This window comes from Acinonyx jubatus, chromosome A3 (assembly GCF_027475565.1).
Source record: "Acinonyx jubatus isolate Ajub_Pintada_27869175 chromosome A3, VMU_Ajub_asm_v1.0, whole genome shotgun sequence".
Taxonomy (NCBI): domain Eukaryota; kingdom Metazoa; phylum Chordata; class Mammalia; order Carnivora; family Felidae; genus Acinonyx; species Acinonyx jubatus.
The window spans coordinates 14,253,668-14,279,461 of NC_069388.1; the positions used below are offsets into that span (position 1 = coordinate 14,253,668).

The following is a 25,794-nucleotide window of genomic DNA, read 5'->3' on the forward strand; positions in this document are numbered from 1 at the left end:
CAGGGGAGGGGGAAAGGGAGGGGTATACCCGGAACTGAGTGCCAGACCCTGACACAGTCCCCCCCCCCCCCCCCCCCCCCGAAGCTTCCTCAAAACAGGGCCCTCAGGTCCTGGGGCAGGAGGCGGTTGAGGAAAGAGGAGGGGAGGAGGGTCAGGAGGGGAGAGGGAGGCGGGGGAAGCAGCGGGAAGGTGGGCGGTCAGGTGGGACTGTAGACAGTGGGAGAGGCCTGCCTTGGACATCGGCCGTCACCAGCCCCTCAGCTCCGCGGTCCCCAGGCCAGCTTAGGGCGGGCCGCCGGGCGGGTCTCTGGGACCCCAGCAGAATTCTAATTTCTCATTTATCTCTGCAGCTTCTCCAGCTATATTAAAGGGGCGATGCTCTGCAGTCGGCTCCCAGGCTAATTGGATTTGGGCCTCCGCTCACTCCTGGGCAAGGGAGGGGGCTGAGGGGCTGGGCCAGCCCTGACTGGGGGAGGGGGTGCTGGAGATGCGGGCCGGGGCGGGGCTCGGGGGCGGGGGGGAGGGGGGGCTGTGGTCCTGGAGTCCAGAGCCCTGGTCACAGTCCTGACTGCCATGTGTCCTTGAACGAGGCTCGGCCCCTCTCTGGACCCTCACATTCCCTCATGACTTCCTAGGTGTCAGGCACCTTTCCAAGCGCTGTGTGCACGACAGCACCCCTCTCTACCCCCCCGCCACGGCTCAGTGCAGCGAGCATTATGTTCCACTGGACAGATGAGTAAACTGAGGCATTCAGAAGCTTCAGGGTCCAGATGGCATCTCCAGTGACTCTTTCAAAGAGCCTGGAGTCCCATTTTTCAAAGCCTAGTTACACTCAAGACTTGGGGGTGGTGGGGGGGGGGTGGGGGAGAAGCTCCCTGTGCCCATTTTGAGGATGGGGAAACTGAACTCTGGCCCACAACTGCTTTTTTTTTTTTTAAGTAATTTCTTTATTTTTGAGGGTGGGTAGGGGCAGAGAGAGAGAATCCCAAGCAGTTTCTGCACTATCAGCACAGAGCTGGGGCTCGATGTCCCAAACCGCGAGGTCATGACCTGAGCCGAAGACGGATACCCAGCTGACTGATCCACCTAGGCGCCCCACGGCTGCTTTTCTTTAGGATTATGTTACTTTCAGGAAGGTTCCCTTCCATTGCCTCCCGCCCCAGGGTCCACACACAGGCTGAGCTGGAGGGAGGGCCTCACCTCCTGAGCGCAGACTCTTTCCCAAATGACCCCGAAGGCAAATTATACGCATCTACAGGTCAGGAATGCAGGGACACAGAGGACCGAGGGCCTAACTCCACCAGCGCCTGTTCCTGCCAGAACCAGGCAGGCCCGTCACACGTGTTGCCTCCCTTTCACTGTCACAACAGCCTCATGAGCCATGAGTCATGGCTCCCGCGACCATTTTGTAGACAAAGAAACTGGGGCTCCCGTGAAACGCTTTGTGCAAAGTTTGGTTGGCCTGGGATTCCAACGGAGGTTTGTCTGAATCCAGAACCTTCCAGAGCACTTAACGGCATGCCCTTCTGCGCGAGGACCGTCAGGTCCTGGCACCAGGATAGTGGACTGTGCAGAAGCAGAGCGGAAGGAGCTCCGGGCTGGAACCAGGGGACCTGGGTTTGAATCTCTACTTGGCCCCAGGCTCACTGTGCGAAACTTGATTTCTCTGAGCTCAAGGGCAAAATGGAGATACTAATAGTCCCTGTCTCATGGGGCAATTGCACGACAGGGACTATACACGAGGCGCGATCCCAGCGCCTGACACTTAGTAGGTGATCCACCAAGGCCAGCTACCGTGCCCGTGGATGAATTCGCACCAGCTTCCGGGACTGCTGGAGCAGCAGAGGGGAAGAGCTTTGCCCGCCCCACCGTCTCCGAGCTTGTTAGAGCTGGAAGCTCTTTCGGATAGGGAAACTGAGGCCCAGGCTTGCAACAAGTCAGTGGCAGAGTCAGGACTCAGCCCTCACTCTCCTGGCAGCCTCCCCCCTCGAGCCGGGGTGCCCCGTGTGTCCGCATCCGTCTGTCCAGGCGTCCCTCCCTAGGAGGCCAGCTGGATGGCTGACCCCCGCAGCCCTCTGTAGTCCAGCCGCTGGCAGGAACCAGCTTGAATAAATGCAAAGAGACCCCCCTCTGGAGGCTGCTCCTCCAGTGGCCCCTGTCCAAATGTTAATTTTGCCAGGCCCTTGATAAATCTTCCTGTCGTCTCCATCCGTCTGAGGCGTAGATTTCATCTTATTGAGAGGTGACACTTCTACCCTTTGGTATCGGCTGTCAATTTCAGGCCGCACTGGGAGTGGCGATCAGTGAACAACCAGGACTTGCTCCCCGCCTCGTCCTCCACCCGTTGCTCCTCTTAAACCTTTGGGGCCAGCCCACTTGAGACATCACCACCTGCCCTTCCCGAAGAGGTGTTGGGCCCCCTCTTGGGGTGGGGGTGGGGGGGTTGTAAATACTCTGAGGTGTGAGGGCTACACTGGCTCCCAGAATTCCCTGGGGGAGTTAAGCTTCAGTTGCCCTCTGCGCTAATGGGCTGGATCATGCACCCCTCCCTGGCTGTCTCTCTTTCCCCCTCAGTTCTCCGCCCCCCTGCTGCTGCTTCCCAGGACGACATCCCAAATAAACCACTTGCCCTTGAATCCTTTGCATCGGATCTCCGTTTACAGAAACCCCAATTAAGACGCACCAACAGTTTTTAGCAGCTCAAGACGTACTGTGCTCTAATCAGCAATGGAGACACAGTAGAGATCCGACATTTATCAAATGCCTACTATGTGGTAGGCTACACTGTGTGCTTCGTGCTCCTAGATCAATTTCTCATTCAAGCTGTCAGACATCTCTGGGAGGTCTTGTCCCACTTTTACAGATGAGGAAAGAGATGCTCAGAGAGGTGCAGTGATTTGCCCAAGGACACACAGCGAGCAACTGAGTCAATATCCAAACTCAGGCAGCACACTCCCTTAGCCACTCCACTCTACCTCCTCTATGTAGAAGCATGAAATGGAGCCAGGATCCACCTCTAGGTGTGAATAACAGCTTGGTTGGGAGAATTCCTTCTGAGGGCTTACTGTGGGGCAGCTTTCTGCAAGGTGCTAAGGACACTGCAATAAAAAAGATGCAGTTACTTCTTTACAGGGGGCTGGAGATCCGACGGGGGCGATAGATGCAGGAAAGACTGTATAGCTGGGACCTGCCCCCGAACGCACTCAGCATCTTCCCTGCAACGTCCTCTTCTTTGAATCTTGAGACATTTGTGCTGGGATGCAGGCAAGAGATGGTCTATTTCAACACCATTATTTTATGGATGAGGCAACTGAGGCCCAAGAGAGATGGGGACTCACCCAAAAGTTGTACTACAGGGCCAGGGCTCCCGTCTCTCAATTCTGCTGAGCATCACCCAGGGCCCTGCCCTGTGCCTTTGTCTTGCCCTGCAATTCCTCAAGAGAGCCAGAGGATCCATCAGGCTTACAAGTAATTCTCAAAACTCAGAAGCCTCAAAGTTAAAAAAAAAAAAAAAAAAAAAGATTTTACTACATAAAATGTTTACATTTCTGTGCAACCAAAAAAAAAAAAAAATAGATGTATAGACTTAGGGGAAAATATTTGCATATAGAGGGTAAAAGGTTAATAGCCTCAATATACAAAGAGCTTTTACCAATCAAGAAGACAAAAATAAACAACCAGGGGCAAAAAATAAACAAAAGATCTGAGCAGGGGACGCCAGTCTAAGGAGCTGATGCTACAGCCTGGGACTTCTGAGGACCCGGAGGGTGGTAAAAATGTTATTACTTGTTAAATAAATGCTTATTCATTATTAAAAGATCGATTTGTAGTGTGGGTCACACATTACCGCTTGTTAAACCGTTAAAGTGCTAGGAGTCCTCCCAGATGCCTTAATTTACAGTTACAGTCGCAGAAGAAGGTGGCCAGATGCCAGAGCCATGGCCCTGTGGTGGGACCCAGTCCCTGCCCCTTCCCTCAGCCCTGTGCCTATGGTTCCTCACTCCCAAGCAAAGTGGCCTTGGAGCAGCCAAGTTGCCCCTACCGCCTGGATAGGGCAGACCAAGGAGAACCATGGCTGGGGAGTCAGGATGCCTAGGCTCAGTTCCTGGCCCTTCCCTTGTCTCTGTGACCTCTACCACCATCTCTGGGCCTCAGTTTTCCCGTCTGTAAAATGGGTGTGTTCGCACCAATGATATCAGAGGTGACTCCAGCGCTTAGGAGCTAGCATTCAGGGGGGGTGGGGGAGCTGGTGAGTGGTAGGGGGAGATCTGGCACCTTCCATGTTCCCTGCCCCCACCTCTGTGCAGCCGGGCAGCTGCTGACGTAATGAACTCGAACTCAATTCAAGAGCCCTTTGAAGCAACTAGGACAAAGACCCCACTTTACAGGTGAAAAGACAGAGGCCCGGAGAAGAGCTGGGACTGGCATTAAGTCACCCAGGCTGGCCAGGACAGAAGCCAGGACGCTGCATGCCTCCTTTTTCTCCCTGAAAGGGAAACAGACACCCGAGGCAGCTGCCGAGCCCATATTGTGCAGTTTCCCTGTTCTCTGCCTCCTTGCCCTCATCTCCCAGTCTCCCTCTCCTCCTCCTCGATTCCGTGGGGCTCCCTCCCGCTCAGGGCCATAAGCACCTTGCAGCTGAAGCGTCTCGTCAGGCCAGCAGTGTCCTCCCAGCCGGGCAGACCCCCTCCGCCTCTGCTCCGAAGACAAGCCCCGGCCCTGAGTGACCGTTCGGGGTCTACGCTGCGTGCATGTGGCTGGCCACACGATCTTTCAGGTTAAGCACTGGCCTCTTCAAGAAGTCCCCAGGACAGGCACCTAAGTACCACCGAACATCTGCTGTTCCACCACGTGCTTTATACCCTCTGTCTTCACGACTCTCTTCTGCGTGCCCGGTACTGGCAGTGAGGAGATCTGGGTCCGGGGCCAGATTTGCCACTTACTGAGTGACTCCGGGCAAGCCGGGTAACCTCTCTGGGTTTTTCAGCGAACAGCACGGCTGTGGGGAAACACTTAGGCAATAAACAAAAGGTATTAGCGCAGTGCCTGGGGCATAGGCGGTGGTCAGCAAAGAGTAGCTGCTGTCATTACCTAAAAAATGAGATCCGTAACGTCTACCTGAGGGTTCTTGGGAGGGAGTACCGACCCAATATGTCTAAAGCATATGGTGAAAAGCGGGGGCTCATTTAGGACCACGCCGGGGCGAGACCAAAATGGCAGCGGTGACTCAGACAAGGGCATTCAGCCCCTGCACGGGCAAGGGGTCCACCTCGTGGCTCCCAACGCTCACCAGGGAGATGGCCACCTTGTCGGCTCCCACCTGGGGCTGGCCCCAGGTCCGGCCAGTCTTGGGATCTGATCCAAACTGGGGATGCCGGCATCAGGGGTGGGTGGGAGCCTGGAGCCCGGGAAGATGCACATGATCAATACTAAGCCAATCTCTTACAAGATTACCCTGGCCTCTGGTATCCAGTCGTAAAGAAAATCACTCAGCACGCTAGGGAGATGTGAAAAATGCCACGGATTACAGTCTGGGATGTTCCGAGTGAGAGTAAGTGAGTCCGGGATTGTTTCCTGCAGTAAATAATTCATCCACTTTAAATTTCGTTTTTTCTTGCCAACGCCTTCCCTCCCTCCCTCCCTCCGTCTCACTGCCTCTCCCGCCAGCTCCTTCTCAAGCCTGATCTCTCCAAGGCTCCCACCCCCACCTCTGTCCAGGGCACCCCCGTAGCCGGCAAGGAGCGTAATACAAATGTTTTGAGTCTGTTAATGACACTAATCGCCTTTCACTGCTAATTAGTAACACTGCCAAGAAAAACTTCTTTGTTACCAAGGCAGAGGACCACCCAGGCAGGAGAGCCACCGGGAGAATCTGTCGCTCTACTGGGGAGCCGGGGGGAGCCGGGAGTGGACTATGGAACCAAGAAGGTTCAGTGTGCCGGACCGAGGGTGGTCTGGCCAGGGAGAATTCTTACCATGGAGGACCCTGTCCTCTACCTCATCATCTGCTACATCATTCAAAGGTGACAGCTTGACAGGGGGTGGGGGCTGGGACCAAGCCAGAAGACGGGGAAAGAGATCTGGCCGGTGACAGCCTCTTGACCCCCAATATAGTCACTTCAGGGTTCTGAGTCAAAAGCATGGAGCAACTCCAACCTAAGAGTCAATTCTGAGACCTAGGGCTCAGAAGTAGCCGGTGACGGGCACCTATGTGGAATCTCTTTGCATGCCAGCAGCTGGGTCTGATGACCGCTCAACGAGCAGACCCTGGGGAGGTGCTGGGCACCCAAAGACACATCACGCTCTGCCCCGATCTCCAGAAACTCATAGCTTGGTATAAGATGAATGACAGCTGACATTTGTTGACCATCTGCTATGTGCCTGGCACTACGGCACTATTCTAACAACTTACGCACATTTACGGGTTCCTCCCAAGAGCCCCACGAGGTAGGTACTTTTTTGGTTTAAGGTTTGCTTCTTCCTTTCTTTTTCTTTCTTTCTTTCTTTCTTTCTTTCTTTCTTTCTGTATTTATTTTTGAGAGAGAGAGAGAGAGAGACAGTGTGAGCAGGGAGGGGCAGAGAGAGAGGGAGACACAGAATCCGAAGCAGGCTCCAGGCTCCAAGCTGTCAGCCCAGAGCCCGACGTGGGGCTCGAACTCACAGAGTGTAAGATCATGACCTGAGCCGAAGTCGGACGCTTAACCGACTGAGCCACCCGGGCGCCCCATTACATTCTTAATTTAAAAAAAATTTTTTTTAACATTTATTTTTGAGACAGAGAGAGAGACAGAGTGTGAGCCGGGAGGGGCCGAGAGAGAGGGAGACACAGAATCCAAAGCAGGCTCTAGGCTCTGAGCTGTCAGCCCAGAGCCCGACGTGGGGCTCAAACTCATGAATGGTGAGATCATTACCTGAGCCGATGTCAGATGCCCAACTGACTGAGGCAGGGCCCCACATTTTCAAATGTTTTGATAAAGACTCTTCTTATCCCCCATTTTACAGATGAGAAATCTGAGGCACAGAAAGATCAAGTAATATGTCCATAGCTGCTAGAAGACAGAACTTCAGGGCGCCTGGGTGGCTCAGTCGGTTAGGCGACCGACTTTGGCTCAGGTCATGATCTCACAGTTCGTGGGTTCAAGCCCCCCGTCAGGCTCTGTGCTGACAGCTCAGAGCCTGGAGCCTGCTTCGGATTCTGTGTCTCCCTCTCTCTCTGCCCCTCCCCTGCTCGTGCTCTGTCTCTCTCTGTCTCAAAAATAACGACATTAAAAAATTTAAAAAAAAAAAAAGAAGAAGACAGAGCCAGGCTGTAAACTCAGGGAGCCTGGATCCAAAGCTCACCAGCTTTAACCACAAAACCTTTAACAGAGAAGTGAAAGGGCAGTTTTACTTCAGCGTGAGCCATGTGAGAACCGGGTACGTTTGTGGGCCCCAGGAACACAGAGAAAGCATGTCATGTGGTCTTGGGTAATCAGCAAAGGCTTCCAGGAGGAGGTGGGGTCTGAGAGAGCCTTGAGGACTGCATAGGAGTTGGTTCAGGGGGTCGGAAGGAAGTCCAAAAGGATAGGGCATTGTGAGCAAAGCACAGGGGTGAGAAAGGGCAGAATTCAGGGGGTATAGTGATGTTTGAGGGTAAGCAGTGGGGTGGCCGAAGACGACGGTGAGAGACCAAGCTGGGGAGGCAGGAGGAGGGGGACGTCGTGGACCGGCAGAGCAGCACAGAGGGCCCGCCTGAGGAAGCTCCCTCTGGCTCTCAGGCTATCACTACGGGTTGAATGCAGACTTGGGAGATTGGTGATAGGCCGGGAAAGGGCTGGCCGGGGATCCGGCTCAGGGCACGGGTGCTGGGACTAGACAGGAGGAAGCAAATTGGGTGACCGATTTGGAGTGGGGGGGGGGGGGTGGGTAAGAGTGGACAGAGCCGGAAGTGGAGGGAGGAGAAGAGAGCCGGTGGAGTCCAAGGGGTGAGGCCCAGCAGACTCCAGGCGGACTGGAGGCAGGCGCCTTTCTCCCAGGCGCTGGGGCGCTGCCCGGCCCCCTCGAGGTGGGGGTGCGACCTGCTGATTGCACCCCAGCTCGGCCTGTAGGGGGCCCGGCCGCCTGGAGCTGATAAGGGCAGAAGCGCCCAAGCCCCCATGCCAACTATACCCCAAATCCACGCCCAGTCCCAGCTTCGCTCCGTGGGTAAAGCCCAGCTGGGGAGATCCTGTTATGCCACGAAGTCCTCCCATGCAGCGTTGAAGACTCCAGTTGTACCCCAGCCTTTTTAGGGCAGCTTTCTGGGGTTCCAGCAGGCAGAACAAATTGTTCCCTCTTCTCCGGTCCCGGAGTACTTTGTATCTTTGCACAGCTCTGAGGATACTGGACTGGGGTGGTTTGTTTGTTTGTTTGTTTGTTTTAGGCTTTTGTTTTGTTTTCCTTCTCAGTCTGTCTGCTGCATGAGTCTGGGAGCTCCTGGACGACAAGAGATCCTCTCGTGTGTTTGTACTTTTGTAAACGAGGCTAATTTTCCGTAAGTGCATTTTGTAAGTATGTCTCCTGCTCTGGACTGTGAGTGGTCTGGAAGTAGGGGTCTCTCTTGTCTTTATTATTTCATTTCATTTCATTTCATTTCATTTCATTTCATTTTATTATCATAAAGTAACACTGACCTTTTTTTGGCGTTCAGCTCTATACATTTCAGCACATGTATAGATTCGTGTCACCAGCATCCGAACGCACTTTGAGTTCACAGAAATGCTGTTACACTATAGATCCCTATCAGCTCCTTCTTTCACTTTGTGTTTTTTTTTTTTTTTTAATGCTTATTTGTGCACACACAAGCAGGGGAGGGGGAGAGAGAGAGGGAGACAGAATCCCAAGCAGGCTCTGAGCTGGCAGCACAGAGCTCAACGCGGGGCTCGATCTCACGAACCGTGAGATCATGACCTGGGCCGAAACCAAGTCTGATGCTTAACTGACTGAGCCACCCGGGCGCCCCTATTTTGTGTTTTAATGACCCATCCAGGTCTGGTGCTGTATTCGCGTCTGTTGCACTAACAGCCACACAGACCTCCACAGTGTGTCCCCACATCTTCCTGCCCACTCCGCCAGGGAGGCCCCCCAGGCTGCCTCCAACTTCCCTGACCACAGACAACTTTGGGATGAGCAGCCCCAGACTGGATGCTCGTGGACATGCCAAGAATTTCCCTGGGATTTATACTCAGGAGCAGAATCCTTGGGGCTGAGGGTCAGTGTATAATTAATGGCCTCCAAAATTCCACATCACTCGAGTCACTCAAAAGGGTGTCCCAGCCCATCTTGGGAGATGACAGGCCATGTAGAGCCAGCGTGCACCAATAAGGCTGTTCCAGGGGTTAAAATGTCGACCCCCTTCCACTCTGGTAGGTGAAGGACTGCTCCCCGGTCTTCTGAGTCTCGCAAATCTCAGCCCCCCTCCTTAACCCTCCAGCTCCTCCTGGGGCTCCTGGCTTTTCCCAGGACCCAGCAAGTCACGGGTCATACCTGTTCCAGTTCTTGATGTCCACTCCCGACTGTTACATGTTTTGAATAGCACTCATTTTTTTAAGATTTTATTTTTAAGTAATGTCTACACCCAATGTGTGGATTGGATTTACAACCCCGAGATCAAGAGTCACATGCTCCCCCGACTGAGCCAGCCAGGCGCCCCTGAGTATCACTCTTATCCATAACCCTGTGTAAGGAAAGAGCTAAAGAAGGGCCCAGAGGTTGAAGTTCAAGTCCTCGCCAGCCAGTCTCCGGCACGCCCCCTCCCCCTGCTGGATTCCCACAACTTCAGGGCTTGCCATTCTGCCTGGAAAATCTGCTTGCAGAACCCTCACGGCCACCCTGAGAGCTAGGAGTGGTTCTGCCCATTTGACAGATGAAGAAGCTGAGGCCCAGAGAATGGGAGTGGCTTGCCCAAGGTCATAGTGAGTTGAGGCCGGGGAGCAGAGCTGGGACTCCAGAGCATTCAGAGACAGGCTCCAGGGCACTTCTGCCCTGAGGGGGTCTCCACCCACGCCATACCACCTGCCGTGACCGGCCAGAGCCGCACCTCCCACGCCACCCGAGAGCGTGGGAGAGGCGAGCTGAGTTGCCGTTGACTAACCCGCACAATGCTAGGTTTTGTAGACATTTAACGAAACACTCATCAGTTTGGATTTTGTAGTTTTCTTTCTGTGTTTCGGCGCTAATCTCCCTCCCCGCCCTCCCCCCACCCAATCTTGAACTCGTCCATAGGCCCTTGGAAAGAAGATGGAGGGCCCTTCTGAATGCCTGAACACCACATGTGGTCCTGGGGGCCGCCCCGATGATTGAGCCCAAGTCTGTTCCTCTGTCTCAATGGTGGGCCCTTGGTAGCCCCCCTGGGTTCCGTCGATGTGGGGACGAGGGGGGCACAGAGGTGAGTCGACCTGGGGCTCTGCCCTCAAGGAGCCCCAGTGCTGCCTCTGGAAATCAACACTCCCCAAAGCAAACATTCTTCAGACCCAGGAGGGTCCGTGCCCAGGCAGCCGCAGGGGCTCCCTGTCAGTGGTTCTGCGAGGCTAGCATTGGGGACAGTGGGGGGTGGGGGGCCCTGGTGGAGGCTGCAAGTTATCCATAGTTCGTTTTTGAAAGGTAGAGAGGAACAAGGAAGAGTGGCCCAGATGAATAGCAATGCCAAGCTCCGTTTGTCGGGCACCTGCTGGGTGCCAGGCTCTGGACTCCCATCATCTTATTTAATCTCCGTGACATCTATGGGGTGTGGGAGAGGCAGATATGCGAAATAGCCAATACCCCGTACAGCAGGTGTGGGGACAGCGGAACACTTACCACTATCACGGAAGCAGGTCCTCAAGGCCCCTCGAGGGGCCTTGGATCGCAGGGAGGGGAGGCGTCCCTGGGTGGGACTGGGGTAGTGGCAGCAAAGAGCATTGGGTCCATCGGCTACTTAAGCCGTTGGAGATACTGCAATATTTGAACAAGGCCAGCTGAATGTCACTTCAAGTTCCAGGTATATTATTATCCGCACCTCGCTGCTCAAAGGCGGAGGAAGGGAAGGGTTAATTGGGCCACAGCCCAGGGCAGGCCTGGCCCCGCTCTCAGGCCTGGAGGCCGCTGGCACCTGCCCTCTCTTTCATCTTGGTGGGCTCCGGGGGAGAGAAGCCGGAGCCAGGCCCGCCAGGGACCCAGCAGCGTGGCTTTCCTTTGATTCTGGGGGAGGCCGCCTGCTCTGCGCCCAGAATCAAAAGCAGGCAGCAGGGCCGGTGCCCCGGGGTTCCCAGGATGGCAGCCTCAGGCGGCCTGCCCCCTTCCACCTGGGCCTGGGCCTCTGGCTGGGGGCTTCCCTCCAGCCAGATCCTCTGGAACCAGCTAGAGCGGGAGAGGGGCTGCGGGAAGCTTTGGGCCACGGGGGACGAGGAATAAGATTGCAGGGCCAGGGCGCCAGGGGCTGAGCCCCGGGACGGGCCTGGGGTGGGGAGACAGTGGGTGCCCGAAAAGCCCAGAGCTTGACCGAGGCGTTTCCCTGAGGTGCTAGCAAACTCGTGGGGTTCAGGTCTCCAGGTGAGCGCTGCAGGGGGGCCGGTGAGAAAAGCACCGAATTTAAAAAGAATTAGTCAGGAGGAGGTGACAGGCCCATTCTGAAGCAAGATGAATGGGTTTCGGTTGGCGAAAATGATTCTAATTTATAATCTGCTTCTTGCGGCCGCTCGCCAATTAATTCTCTATAGATACATAAATAGGCCGCGTGTTTGCTTTGCTTCAAACGTAATAAACATTACACTCTGTCCTCTTCTTTTGTGCCGGTTCCTGTCACGGCATCAGTCCCCACAGCTAATTCCTCACACCTGTCTCTGCCACTCAGGGGAGCGGGGCTGAATGGGGAGGAAGTGCCCGGCTCCAGGAAACTCCAGGCTCCAGGAGATAGATGACTGATCCAAAAGCTGCGGGGCGCGCGTGGCCGGGCTCCCCACTTGCTGGGGAGGGGCCCAGGGGGGCACCTGTCACAAACTTTGGGACCGTCTTTCCAACGAGGGAGGGGGGCAGGGAGGAAGCCGGAGAAGCAGCCATCATCACTTTCTGTCCTCCCCCACTGGCCTGGGCTCACCGGGGCTCCCGGCTTCTTCCAGGCCTTCCCCTGCCCCTGGCTCTTGCACTCGCCGTTTCCTAAACAAGTCTCTCTCCCTAAGCAGCCACCTCCTTTGTGTTTTTATTCACACACCTCACCTAGTGGTGAGGTCTTTTCCTGACCCCCCTTCCCAAGAGGGGAGCCCCCTCCTCAGGACTCCCTGTGACCCTCTCCCGCTTCAGGTCCCCTTGGCACGATCACCATCCGCCATGCTATTTCTCTCACTCATTTGTCTTGTTTATTGCCCTTCCGACTGGAATGAGAGTCCATGAGGACGAGGGTATGTGCTTGCTCACTGCTGTATTTTCTGCCCGGCACAGAGGCACATAGTAAATGCTCAATAAATATCTGGGGGGGGCGGGTAATACAGGAGGTGAGAATGGGATGGGAAGGAGCAGACGGGGCCCCGGAGACTGACCTGAGACCTCACCTGAGACCTCACGCAGCCCATCAGCTTGCCATCCTGCAGGACCCCAGAGATGGAGGCAAAACCGAGGTTGGGGGCGGGGTTGGGACTTGCCCAAGGCGACACAATGGGTTAGTGGGGGAGCAGTGGGGACCAGGCTCCTCTCTGAGATCTAAGGCAGCTGAGGAATACACACCTCGCGAGAATTCTCCCAGGTGGGGTGTTGGAGAAACGGAAACACGGACGCACCGCTTGCCTTGCCCAAGGTCATACAATCATCGATTCAATGCAATGATCGAGTACCTGCTGTGTGCCAGGTGCTGCTCTAGGAGGTGAGCGGGTCCCGGGACCAGGGCAGACAAGCCCCCTGCCCTCACCGACCTTACAGTCTAGGGGGAAGAATGAGCTGAAGGACGAGGTAACATACAAGTGTGTCAGGAAGGGCCAAGAGCTGACAAGATAAACCAAGGGGCGCCTGGGTGGCTCGGTGCGTTAAGCGTACAACTCTAGGTTTTGGCTCAGGTCACGATCTCATGGTTCGTGAGTTTGAGACCCACATCAGGCTCCGTGTTCACAGTTGCAGAGCCTGCTTGGGATTCTCTCTCTCTGCCCTTCCCCCATTCACGTGTGTGTGTGTGTGTGTGTGTGTGTGTGTGTGTGTGTGCGCGCGCGCGCGCCCACGCTCTCTCTCCCTCTCTCTCAAAATAAATAAATAAACTTGAAAAAATCTAGAAAAATAAGCATTCAGAGGGGTGCCTAGCTGGCTCATTCAGAAGAGCATGAAACTCTTGATCTCAGGGTTATGAGTTCGAGCCCCGTGGGGGGGCTGTAGAGATTACTTAAATAAAAACTTTAAAAAAGTGGGGGGGGGCACTCAGGGAGGAGGTGACAGCTAGAAGATTGGCGTGGGCGTTGGAGCCTGAACCCCGGGGAAATAATCAGTAGCCAGGGATGGGGCAGGGGCTTCTCAGGGGAAACCACAGGGATAAGCTTGGAGGTGGGATGGCAGCTTTCAAGGCGCAAACTGCCTGTAGGGGAAGACGGCAGGGGAAGCCCTGATTTGTAGTGTTTGCCAATTTTCGTGGTGTAAAGACTGTGGACGTGGCCAATTTCAAGGGTTTGCAAGACTGGCTCGCGAAATTCCTGAAAACCCTCACAATTGGCTTTGCTGAGCCAGCACATGCCAGCCCCAGCACAGCACGGCTTCGAGTATCAACAAGGAAGCTGGCCAGACAGCATCCAGAGGAGGGAAGAATGAGAAATGGTTTGAAAAAGTGTGTGTACAGCAGAGAGTTCTGGGCTCGAATCACCGGAAGGCCCCGAGGTCACCGTGACCTTATCCCCGCTACTCCTCTATTTTACAGAATAGAAAACCAAGGCCAAGGGAGAGCCGAGGACTCGCCCTCAAACACAGAGAGAGTTGGGGCCAGAGCCAGGCCTGGGAAGAGATCTCAGGGCAACTAGGTCCCCCGGGGTTGCTGCTTCGGAGGGGGTCATGATCCATGATGGCCCCGTCAGGCCTGAGAGCCACGGACTCTGGCACCCACGTGAGGTGGGAAGAGGGAAGCAACTGCAGGTCCAATGGCGTGCAGAGGTGGGAGAGAAGTGGGGCGGTACTTACGCCGGGTTTTGAAGGGTAAATAGGAGTTTTCCAGCAAGACGAAGGCAAAAAGAGATCTCCAAGGGGGCAGGAGAGGCACGATGAAAGCTCAGGGTATGATAAGGAAAAGTGGCAAATCCGGGATGTAGGGTACAAAAAGGAAATAGCGCAGATGAAGCCAGAGAGGCCCCGCCCCACTCCTCCTGCTGAAGCAATAACGTTGGGCCTTCAGGCAACCGCAGAGAAGCCATTTGGAGATGGGTCCCCTCGTCTTCTCAGAACCAGGTGAGTATGCCAAGGTCGACCTCCTGGATGAGGGCCTGGAGGTGAGGGAAGGCCCAGGTTCTCCAGCTTCTCTGCCCTTTCCTACTGGTGCTCAGCCAGTCAGTCACCCCATGGTGGGTCTCTCCCTGCCACGGCTCCCTGCTGATCCCCCTTCCCCTCCTGCTGGCTGCTCTTCTCCAGGCCAGGAATAGAACCTCACATCTGACAATCCTCAGCGGTGTTTAAATTTAATGGGCCTTCCTGCTTTTTTCCTCCTCAGCACCTGGGCTGGGCGCTCTGCGGCAGCCCTGGGGAGAGGCAGGTGAATAATTCAGGGAGAGGCAATGTTTGAAGTGTTGGGGGTGGGCCGTGTGTGGCGGGGGCTGTCTCGCTTTCCCCCCACCCAGGGAAGGGGGTTCAGGAGGGGTGGTCCAGGTACCCAGGCCCTGGTCTGCCCTCCATGTGTCTTTAGGGCCTTTCGGGAAAGCTTGAAAGCTCAGGAGCCCTATTTCCATCTCCCGCAGCTACCTGCAGCGCGAGGCCTCAGGGCTGCGGAGGTTTCCTGGGGCTGAAAGGAAGGGAGAAGAAGGGAGACACGCCTTCCGCCGCCGCCCCCCCACCCCCGCTGTGGGTTGCCCTGCCTTTGGATCTGGGTCCAGAGAGAGACACAAGAGGGACAGAGTGTGGTGGGGGAGGCAGAGGGTGGGGGCCTAGTCCCAGGCTGAGGGGTCGGGGAGCTGGGGTGCCAGCAGAGACAGAGGGCTGGGCCCGTTGGGGCAGCCGGAACACTCCCAGTGTGAAACTGGGCTCCGGGCCTGGGGCTGTGTCCGCAGCCCTCCATGCTGCCGCAGCTTGGGTCCCAGATGGACAAGCCCTCGGCTCTGGGCCCCTCCTTCCACCTCAACCCACCGCGCCCCTGCACACAGAGCAGCCTTTCAATTTTCTGGCTTCAGCACCTTTCCAGTCATCCCTTCCTTCCTTCCCTCCGTCATTCATGCAACAAGTATTTATTGAACATCTACTATGTGCTGTATCCACAGGATACAGTCAACAAAACAGACTGAGTCCTTAACTCCGGGAGCTGTGTTCCAGCCTCGGGGGCCCATTCCCTTGAGGAGAAAGGGGGAGAGGGCCCCACGCTTGTTCTGAGTCCTCTGCCTAGTCACTTCCCCCTCTAACCCTGGGTCTCCCCATCCGGAGCAGGGCGCTAATAATCCCGCTAGCTGTTATTAATTACAGCAAACACTTGCTCTAAGTGTCTGACACGGATCTGCTCGTGCAGGCTTCACCCGGCCCTTTGCCGGAGCGGCGAGGAGGATGCTGAGCCGTGGAGAGGCGAACTCACTTGCCCAGGGCGACCCCGCTGGTGAGTGGGGTGACGGGATTTGAACCCAGACAACCTGGCTGCGCGGTGAACACGGCGAGGTGTCTAAGCGCGGCGGTGGCGGTGGCGACGGCCCCGCAGGGCTCCCCCCCCCCACAGGGTGTGCCGCCCCCCCTCCGCCTGGAAGCCGGCTCCGCAGAGGCGCGGAATGCGGGGGGGGGGGGGGGGGCTCGAAGGGGGGGCAGGGGGCCCTCCAATCCCATCCCGGTCCCCGTCCCTTCCCGGGCAGAGCTGGGGTGCGCCCTGACTGCAGGCCCCCCCCACACACACCGTCCCCGGCGGGCAGGCGGTCCCAGTCCCCGCACTGACATTTCTTTGGTTGTTCATGTCACGGCCCTTCAGTCTGCGCAGTTTTACAAATGTGCTGGCGAGATGAAAGGCGCCGGGAACAGCGACTAGAGAGCAAGTTCGGAAAAGCTTTTAACTTCCAGCTCCCACAGACAAAGGGGAGGGGGAGGAGGAGGGAGGGGGAGGAGGGGGAGGAGGGAGGGCAGGGGACTAAGGAAGAAGGGAGATGGGAAGGGAAGAAGGGAGGGAAGGAAGAAGGAAAGGAGGGGGGGGTTAGGAGTGAGGGAGAGAAGGAAGGAAAGAGAAGGGGCTGAATGAGAGAGCAGAGGGCTGGGAGAGGAGGATGGGGAGGGAAAGAGCCACAGCAGGCCCAGCAAAGGGGAGACAGAGGCTGAGGGGCCGAGGTGATCAGAAAGCGAAGGAAAGAGATGGAGAAAGACACACAGAGAGCCAAGGCTGGGGGGGGGGGGGGGGCAGGGAGGAGAGAGAGAAAGAGAGAGAGAGAGAAAGGAAAAACAGCCAGAGAGAATAGAGGGACAGGTAGAAAAAGACCAATAAGGAGACAGAAAGAGTCAGAAAGACCCAGAAAAGAAGGCTGTTGGAGGAAGGGGACAGAGACCGAGGTGGAGGGTGCTGAGAAGGGGGGAGACGGTGGTCAGCACGTAAGAAGACAGCAGACAGACATAGATGAACAAGGAGACAGACGCAGGCTGAGGTGAGGACAGAGAAGTGAGGCCTGTGAGCAAGTGTGGACAAGGCTGACAGCGGCCTGACCCCACCCCTGCATCCAACCGCCACCCCCCCCACCTGTTCTGATTCTCCAAGTGCCCTGGAGCTGGCCCTGCTCTTAAGGTGATCAGACTAGAGCAGTGGCCCTCAACTAGGAGGAATTTTGCCCTCAGGGCACATTTGACAATGTCCGGACACAGTTTGGGTTGCCACGAGGGGGAGGGGCACACCACTGGCGTCTAGTGGGTAGAGGCCAGAGACGCCACGAAACTCCGGACCATGCACAGGACAGCCCCCACCACGAAGAATTTTCCTGACCCCAAACGTTAATAGTGCCAGTTCATTGCAGGCCTCGGGCCCCAACCTGCCTCAGTTTGAACCCGGCCTCGGCCACAAACTACTTGTGTGACCTTGGGCAACTTTTCGAGCTTCTCCGTGCCTTAATTTCCCTCAGTTTCCTCACTCGTAAAGGAGGGCTCGTACTGGAATCCACTGTGAGGACCTAACGGCAAAATCATGGCCCACAGCAAGGGTTCAGTAATCGCTGACGCTGACCCCAATGTGTGCCCAGGGCCTCACATGGTGCCCGGCACGGTGTGGTGTGGGCACTCAGGTTGGCGGTGGAAGTGAGTCTGAGAAGAAGGGGCCTCTCCGAGAGAGGGAAAGCTGTGAGAGATCTAATCACGAGTTGGGGAGAAGACAAGAGAGAGAGATCAAAGGAAAGGTGTGTGAGTATTTATTGAGCACCTACTGTGTGTATGCAGATGTGAAAGCAACAGTGTCCCAGCCCAGAACAACTTGCTGACGATTCAGTAGGTCTGACACCCTGGACGAGCGCACATGCACCCCAGGCAGGGGCCAGAGGGGGAGGGAGGGAGAAAGGACAGCTGAAGCAAATGGTAAAACCGAGTTGGAGGGGAAAGAGAACGGAAAGTGAGGAAATGCATCTGGAAGGGGCCGGCCTCCGGTCTCTGAAAGCATGAAAGAGTGGAGGCTAAGAATAGAGGGGAGAGAGACGGAGAGAAGGAGAGCCAAACAAAGCAGGGCTGGGAGAGATCAATGAAGGGGAATAAACGGAGAGAAGGACTTAGGGGAGGGAACAGGCTGGCACGAAGGAGAATAAATCTCAAAATAAATAAAAGTGTGCTGGAGTTTAGAGGGAGGGGTAGCCAGAGGGAGAGGAGATTCCAGTCACCAGGGAAGAGGCGAGGAGAGGGAGATGAAAATTAGGGAAGAGAGTGGGGATGGGAGGAGGATGGGAGTGAGGTGGAGCCTGGGGTGCTGGGACCCAGGGGGGTGGGGGTGGGGGGCTGGCCGGTCCTGCTCCCTCTTTGCCTGGAACTTCAGCAGCTGATGAGACATCTTATGTGTCTGGTCAGTGACCACGTGGCAGGACAGAGGTAGATGGTGGTCATGTCCCCCCCTTACCCTTCACCCACCTATCCAACGGCCCTTAGGGGTCCCCCCACCCAAGACACAAGGTGGGTCTGCCGGAAGTCCCTGGTCCTAGCCTACCTCCTACTGAAACAAGTTCAAACTGAGAACTAAGGGGTGGGGTGGGGTGGGGGTGGGGGTCTCTTCAATGAGGCTGCACCTTAGAGAGATGGGACCGAAGGGGGAGCCCTTGCAGCCTGGAGAAAGAAGCTGGGCGGGGCAGGAAGGGCCTCAGGCCGCGGAGGACTGAATTGGTGTTCCTGGTCAGCAGGGAAGGTGGGGGTGGTGATGCGGGGACTCTGGGGGCCAAGGGGGCGCCAAACTTAGGACCGGGCCGTCTTGCCTGCTTACTTTGTTGGTTGCAGGGATGTCCGGCATGCCCCCACCCACCCCGAGACGAAAAGCCTCAGTGCACTTCCTGGGACAGGTGACCTAGCACCTCCTCGGGGACTGGACCCCGGCCTCTGTCCACCTCAAAGCGCCGTGGTTGCATCTGAAACCGGCAGCTCGGTGCAGGGGCCCTTCTGGGCGGCCAGCCAGGGCGGCCCCTGGAGAAGCCTCCAGGCCCCACACTCGCCTGCGCCCCCTCTCCTCTGAAGCCGGGCTCCCAGAGGAGTGGGAGGGAAGTGGGGAACCCTAGACGCAGGAAAGTCAGGTGGTGGCGAAGGGTCGGGTCTCAAACCGGGGCCTCCCTGGAGCCGCCAGGCGGGGAGGGAGACGGTCCCCCTCCTGGGGGCGCTCCCTTCGCGCGGATCTGGCTCTGAAGGAAGGAGGGGCGCCGCCCCCCGGGGGTTTCCTGGGTCTGGGCCGCCCCGGCGCTGGAGAGGCCGGCCCCTCCCGGCGGGGGAGGGGCGCGACCGGGGCGGGTGGGGGGGCGGGTGGGGGGTTGGGGGCGGGGGCCGGGGCTCCCGGGCTGCGGGGTCCGGGCCCGGCGGCCGCCTGCGGCGCGGCGCTCCTGCCCGGCGGGCGCTGCATTCTCCGAGTCTCCACCAGAGGCTGCGGGAGGAAGGAAGGGATCCGTCCCTTGCACACTTCCCCCCTAGTCAGACACGCACACTCCCTCGCTCCCGCTCGCTCACTCCCTCGCTCCCTCGCTCTCTCGCTCACACACACACACACACACACGCGCGCACACGCCGCCGCGGCTCCCCCTCTCGCGCCCGCTCTCCCTCCGGCTCCTCCGGGCGGCCGCCGGGCTCCGGACTCGCCCGCCCGCCGGCGCCGGCTCGCCCGCCCCACGCAGCGTCCCGAGGCGGCAGGACCGGGGGCAGCCCCGGGCCGCTCCCCGAGGTAAGGGCGCGGGGTGCCGCGGGAGGGGCGGCCGGATCGCCGCCGAGGGGAGGCTGCCCGGCCGGGAGGGAGCACCCCCCGGCCGGCGGGAGAGCGGCCGGGCGGGCGGCGCGGGGGGCGAGCCTCCCGCCGCCCGGGGAGCCCGGGTGCCCGCGCCCGGCCCCCGCGCGCCCCCTCCTCTCGGCGGGGCGGGCGGGAGGGAGTTTCCCACGTCCAAACTTTCCCCGGCGCGGAGCCGAGCCGCCTCTCGGCCCGGAGCCCGCGGCCCCCCGTCTCCCCCCACTCCGCCCCGCGCCCCTCCCGCCGCGCGCCGGGAGCCGCGGGGACCCCCGCGGGCCTCGGGCTGGCTGTCAGCGCCGGGGGCCGAGCGGACGCGCCGAGAGGGGCTGCGGAGGGGGCGCGGGGTCTCTACCCGGGGTGGGGGGGGGCGGGACCCAGGCGTTCCCCGCGCCCCCACCCCCTGCCGCGGGGGCTCGGCTGCCGGGCCCCTCCCAGAGGCGGGGTTCGAGGCCGGGAAATACCGCACGGCACGAGCGTGAGCGCGCGGTGTGTGTGTGTGTGTGCGTGTGTGTGTGTGTGCGTGTGTGTGTGTGCGCGCGCGAGGTCGTGCCGCGTCCGGGGGCGCCCAGAGGCGGACTCGAGGCGCGGCGACACGCACGGCTGCGGCCACCTCGTGGGGAGGGGGCAGCCGGCCCAAGGGGACCCCCGCGGGCCGCAGCAGCGCGACCCCGCTGCCCTCGGGCCGTCGGACCGGCCCGCGGACCGGCCGTGAGCGAGGGACAGCGCTGCCCTCTTCCCTAGGACCCGGCTCTGGGAACACTGCCCCCTCCGTGGGAGAAAGATAGAGCCCGACGGCCTCACGTCCAAAGGGAGCGCCACTGGGACTGACCCTCGGGGGCCGGGCGCTGCGGGGGGAGTTGTGGATTGTGTGGGTGCGCTGGGTGCCCGGCGGCCCGCGGTGGGCACGGCCCGGACCCGTCTCGCTAGTGCCTCGAGACTTGACCTCCCCTCTTCCTCTTCTCTGGCACTCTCGGGCCCCTGCCCCAGCCCGGGCGCGGCTGGAGACCTCCATGCCCGGCTGCGGCGGGAGGAGCTAACCCGGTGTCCCCCGAGGTCTCCCCGAGCTGCAGGGGCACCCCCTGGTGGCGGGCAGAGAAGCCGCAGTTTGAAGCCTGCCAAGGCTTCCAACGCTCGTGCTTCTGGGGAGGATTCTTCCTTCGCAGTCTTCCCTCCCACCCCTCCAGGCCTGGCCAGAGGTTGCGCATGCCAACTCCGTTTTCCTTGGGTCTGATGCCAGCTCTCTCTGGGTCCCTGGGGCCGGCCAAGGTGCACAGCACAGGCAGAGGCTCATTTGAGGACGTTGCCTGCTGCCAGCCCTCTGTTGGCCCTTCCTGCGGGGCTCTGGATCTCATCCTCTCCCTCTGTGTTCAGTGCCACTGCCTGATATCAGCATGGCCATGGCCTTGGAACCCATAGACTCCTCCCTAACCGTCGTGCCCCTCTGTTCCTCATTAGTACCCCCTATACTTGTCCATCAGTGCTCACTCTGTCCCCCTAATTACCCCTATTCTATAGCCCTTTTTGGAACTTGGCCTCTACACCTATAATGTCATCCTTGGTCTTTGCTCATCTGTGACCATCTCTTCGGCCCGTCTTCCAACCTGCATGCCCCAGTTTTTCTCTGTGGTGGTCACCTCTTAGGTACCCCCCCCCCACCTGCCCCAGCTACCTCTCCGCTCCACCCCTACCCTTCCCCCTTCCCCGGTGTCTGGGATGCCCCTCTTCCATTCCTTCTGTAAGGGAAGGCCATTGTCAACATTTAAACGCTGCTTCCTGAGCATGTCTGTATGCCCTTCTGAGACCATCCCTGCCAGTGCCTCTGGGGAAGGTACTTTGCAAAGCCAGCCAGGTCTCTCTCAGCCAAGGGGCAGCTGCCCCTACTCGGGGGCCCTCTCAGCTGACTCCTGGAGATGAGAAACCCCCACCTTCCTCTATTCCTGACTGTGAGCACTTTAGCAGCCACCTGGGCCCCCCTCTTTCCCATTTCAAAGTGTTGCAGACAGAGGCCTGGGTCATACAGCAAGCTCCATCCAGAGCCAGAATGAGGACCCAGGAATCCTGACTTCCAGGCCTCACCAGCTTATCTTATATTTAGGGCAGGTCTTTGGAAGGGGGGCGGTGAATGGAGCAGTTTCTTGCCTTTGAATTGCAAGCAGAACAAGAAGATACCCGCTTAAATGTAAGAGATGTTAAAGTTAGACCCCCAGTGCCCAGGGAAAGCTGTTGAAATAAATGCCTTTGGGGGAGAAGCCTAACAGCAGACACGGGAGGAGGGCATAGCTCCCTCCCTAAAGGAGCCCTGTGGCCCCAGGCAAGTCACAGCCCTTGGATAGAAAGTGTGTGATTTCAGGTGGGTTCTGGTGGTCTGGAATAATGTGCCTAGAGGCAGGACTTCCGATCCCCTTGTCATTTCTCTGCTTTTCCAGAGGCCTCTGCAGAAGCACTGAATCACAAAGCTCTGGGGGGGTGGGGGTGGGCAGAGACCCCAGGAGGGCCTGTCTCACCCGGTTAGCAAAGTTTGGAGCAACCAAACTACCACATGGGTGATAGGAGTCAGCCAATTAAATTTCCTGCCCTCTCTCTCTTCTTTTTTTTTCCCCTCTTTTTTCTTCCATTAGGAAGCTTCATTCGGAAATGCAGCCTCAGGTATTCAAAGAGAGAGAGAGAATGATTTCTGTTTATATAACTCGGGCCGCAGCCGGCTCTCAGCGGGGCCTGGGAAGGGGTGGGAGCTGAGGAGAGAGGCAGGTGGTTCTTGGGAAAGAGGAGACCCTAAGGAGGTGGCTTGGACTGGGGGCTTCCCCATCCTGCCCCAGAGTTCACCCAAAGAGGGCGCTAGGGATCAGGGACAAGACAGAATGTACTCCTGCCAGGCTGAGAGAAGACCCAGGCCTCAGGCCAGGCTCAGGAAGAGAAGCCTCGTGTTCCCAGTGAGGGTGGGCATATCCTCTACCTCCCTGGACACCTCACAGTGCCCTTAAGATGGAGCTCTTGAGCAGAGGCTTTGCTTCCTGGAATCTTGTGTTTTGATACAAGCCTCTGTAAAGAAAGCCTTGTGTTGTGGGTTGGTTGGTTGGTTGGTTTTTTTCACCATGAGGACAGTCTCTGACCTCAACTTTTTCAGGGCAGTGGGTATAATCAGACTTTGTCTTTTCTCCCACGGAGGAGGCAAGGACTGACAAGCTCTATGTATCTGCCGGAGGGAGTGTTTCTCATTGAGGATGATACAGAGTGGCTGCTGGAACATGGATACAGGACAGAGTGGTTGGAGGCGTAGCTGTCGTGTACGGTTGGGCAGGTTGTTGACTGTCCCAGGGCACTCAATGCAGGAGGAGAATAGGGGTGGAAATCCATTGTAAGCTCCACTCAACAAATCAGGTGCCTTAAAGGCAGACTATGTCCTCCTGGAGAAAGGGACATCTTTCCCTAATTTGCAAGAAAGCCTTCCTATCCTAACCAGCCATGGGCCTGTAAGGCTACATGCCCCCAGAGGAAGATGCCTTTCTTTAATTCTCACTAAGGCGGCCCAACGGGAGGTTAAGCACAACTCACTCCTTAGCCCAGTCCTCTCACGATGGGGACACACCTTTCTGAATATGTGAGTCCGGGTCTGAACACATGCCTCATCAGCAGGTCGCTTCGTGCTATCACGTTCAAGTAGGCTGGGAACTTCTTGCTTCCTCATCAGACCCACCAGCCTCCAGTCATCCACTGGCTACCAGCTCCCTCCATTGTGCAAGATAAAGTAACGGGTTAAGAGCATGGCCACGGGAGGCAGACCAGCCTGGATTTGTGACTTTCTGGCTGTGCGACTTTGGGCAAATTACTTTGCCTCTCGGAGCCTGTTTCCTTCCCTGTGAGATGGAGAAAAACAGTCATGCCTGCCTCGTGGGTTGTTACGAAGAGGAAATATGCGTGTGTACAGACCTCGGGCAGGGCCTGGCACACCGGATCCTCCATAAACGAGGCAGTATTGTTACTAGGTCCCCTGACTTGTGGTCTTGGTCCCCTCGGGGCCGAACGGTTGTTCCTCGGCGGGTAACTTTGCCTGCCTGCGCCCCTGCAGGCGTTGTCACCCCTGGAGGAGAGTGGAATTCTGTCAGAATCGTCAGGATCTGCCTCTGACCTCAGGATCCTTCAAGGGACTGCCCGGTCCCTGCGTGCGGCCGGGGCATCAGAACATGCGCCACGTGCCCGTAGCTTCACTGCACTCTGGTCTCTGCCCTTCCTCCCCTTCCGTGCATCCCGCGATCCCTGCTCTGACCCAGACCTCACTGGCTCTGCCTGAACTCTTGCGGCAGCCTCCTCCCTGGCCTCCCAGCCTCTGATCTGCAATTCCGGCTGCAGCCAGAGCGATCTTTCTCTAACGCAGGTGGGTTCGTGTCACTTGTTTGATTAAAACCCTTCCATGGCTCCCCATCGCCTACTGAATTAAGTCCAGACTCTGCACCGTGACATTCAAGGTCCTTGTAATCTGTCTGCACCCTCCTTTATCTCCTACTGTGCCTCCAACCCGACACTCCCGCATTCAACCACACCTGCCCTTCTACCTGAACGCCCTTCCCCGGGAAGATCTTTCAAAGCGCTAAAAACCCAACTCAAACAGGACCTCTTCATCCTCCTACCCGTCTTGCCGTCTGACTGTCCACCCATGCATTATCCAGTTAAAAGTATATATTTACGCATACGTATTAGGTATTTACTGTGTGCTAAGCGTTGTACTACATGCTCGAGGTACGCCCGTGAGCAAATAGACAGGATCCCAGTTAATGGGGGTCGGTGGTCCCAGAAAGGAGACTGACGATTAAGCAATTCTCACAAGCCATGATAAGAGCCAATTGTGTGCAGGGGGCGGGGCGGCCGATGCTTCCAGGAAGAAGTGGTTAAGCAGAGACCTGCAGGTTGGTTAGCAGCTATCCAGGGGATGAAGGAGGGAACAGAGGATGGGGGCAGGCAAAGCAAGCTCCAGGCCAAGAGGCGAGGGGTACGAAGGCCCGGAGGTGAGGGGGGATTGGGGGAGAATGGCAAGTTTAGTTGCCTGAAGAGGAACATATAGAATTTGGGGTGCGGGCGTGGGAGCTACAGGAAATGAGGCCAGCCAGGCGGAGAGTAGTCAGGTCCTGTGGGTCTCAGAAGCCACAAGGAGAGACTGGACTTCACCTGGGAGCCATGGGGGCGCTGAAGGGTTTTCAGCAGGGGAGTGGCATGGTGGGGGGTGTGCCTTTGGAAGGCTGGCCCTGCTGCTGGGTGGAGAACAGTTTGTGGGGAAGACGGGGTCCAGCACTGCTGGAGGCTGGGGGCCGGCAGGGTAGAATTGGACAGGGCTGGGAAGCTTCCAGGATGTGGGGGGAGCAGTGGGGGCGCCCAGTAGGCACTTGTGCAGAAAAGATTGAGCCCATCCAGAAGTAGATCTTTGGACCCACAGAATGGATGAGATCACCCAGGATAAGTCTGTAGAATGAAAAGAAGGGACCCTCGCATTTCAAGGTGCAGGTGCATCGCAGGAAGCCTCCTCTGACCCATCCGGGCGCAAGAGACTCCCACTCATACTGAGCCCAATAGCAACCAGTTCAGATTTTCTTTTATTGCCTTCTTTGTATTATCCACTAGATCTGTGGTTCTCAACCAGGGGTAATTTTGCCTTTTGGGGATGTTTGGCAATGTCTAGAGATACTTCTGTTTGTCACCACTGGATAGGAAACTACCACTGGCATCCAGTGGGTACAGGCCAGGGGTGCTGCTAAACATCCTACAATGCACAGGACAGCCCCCCCCCCCCAAACAAAGAATTATGCAGCCCAAAATGCTGATAGAGTGGAGGCTGAGAAACCTGGCCCTGGATGAAAAGATCCTGAAAGGGGGCATTGGGCTTTTCCATTTTGGTCTCCCTGGCATCCAGCGCAGCATATGGTGCAAGACAAGCCCTCCCTGCCCTCACGGAGTTCAATGTGGCCTCGGGGAGGGGGCCTCAGGCCACACAGCATTGCAATACCTAAGCCCAGTCCTACCCACGGCTGCCCGCTCCCTCCCCAGCAGGCTGCACCTGCCTCATATACAGGCACTTGTGGAGGAGGGAGGAACAAACAGGTCGAGGGTCGAGGGAGAAAGCCCGCCGAAAAGCTGCCAGAGACCCCAGAGGTTGAGGACATCCCTCTGTATGTAGTCTTTTCCTTGTCTTGTTAACTTCTGCCATTTCTTTACCACCCAAGTAAATAGATGTTATCTTT

General features: G+C 57.5%; 1 protein-coding gene across 1 annotated transcript in view; it reads left to right on the forward strand.

The window, feature by feature from the left end:
* Window positions 1-19,187: 19,187 nt before the first annotated feature.
* Window positions 19,188-25,794, forward strand: part of CDH22 (cadherin 22) — a 120,735-nt gene continuing 114,128 nt past the window's right edge. The window contains exon 1 of the mRNA XM_053199878.1: window positions 19,188-19,507. The gene's annotated coding sequence lies outside the window, so the exon portion shown is untranslated. The remainder of the gene's footprint in view (window positions 19,508-25,794) is intronic.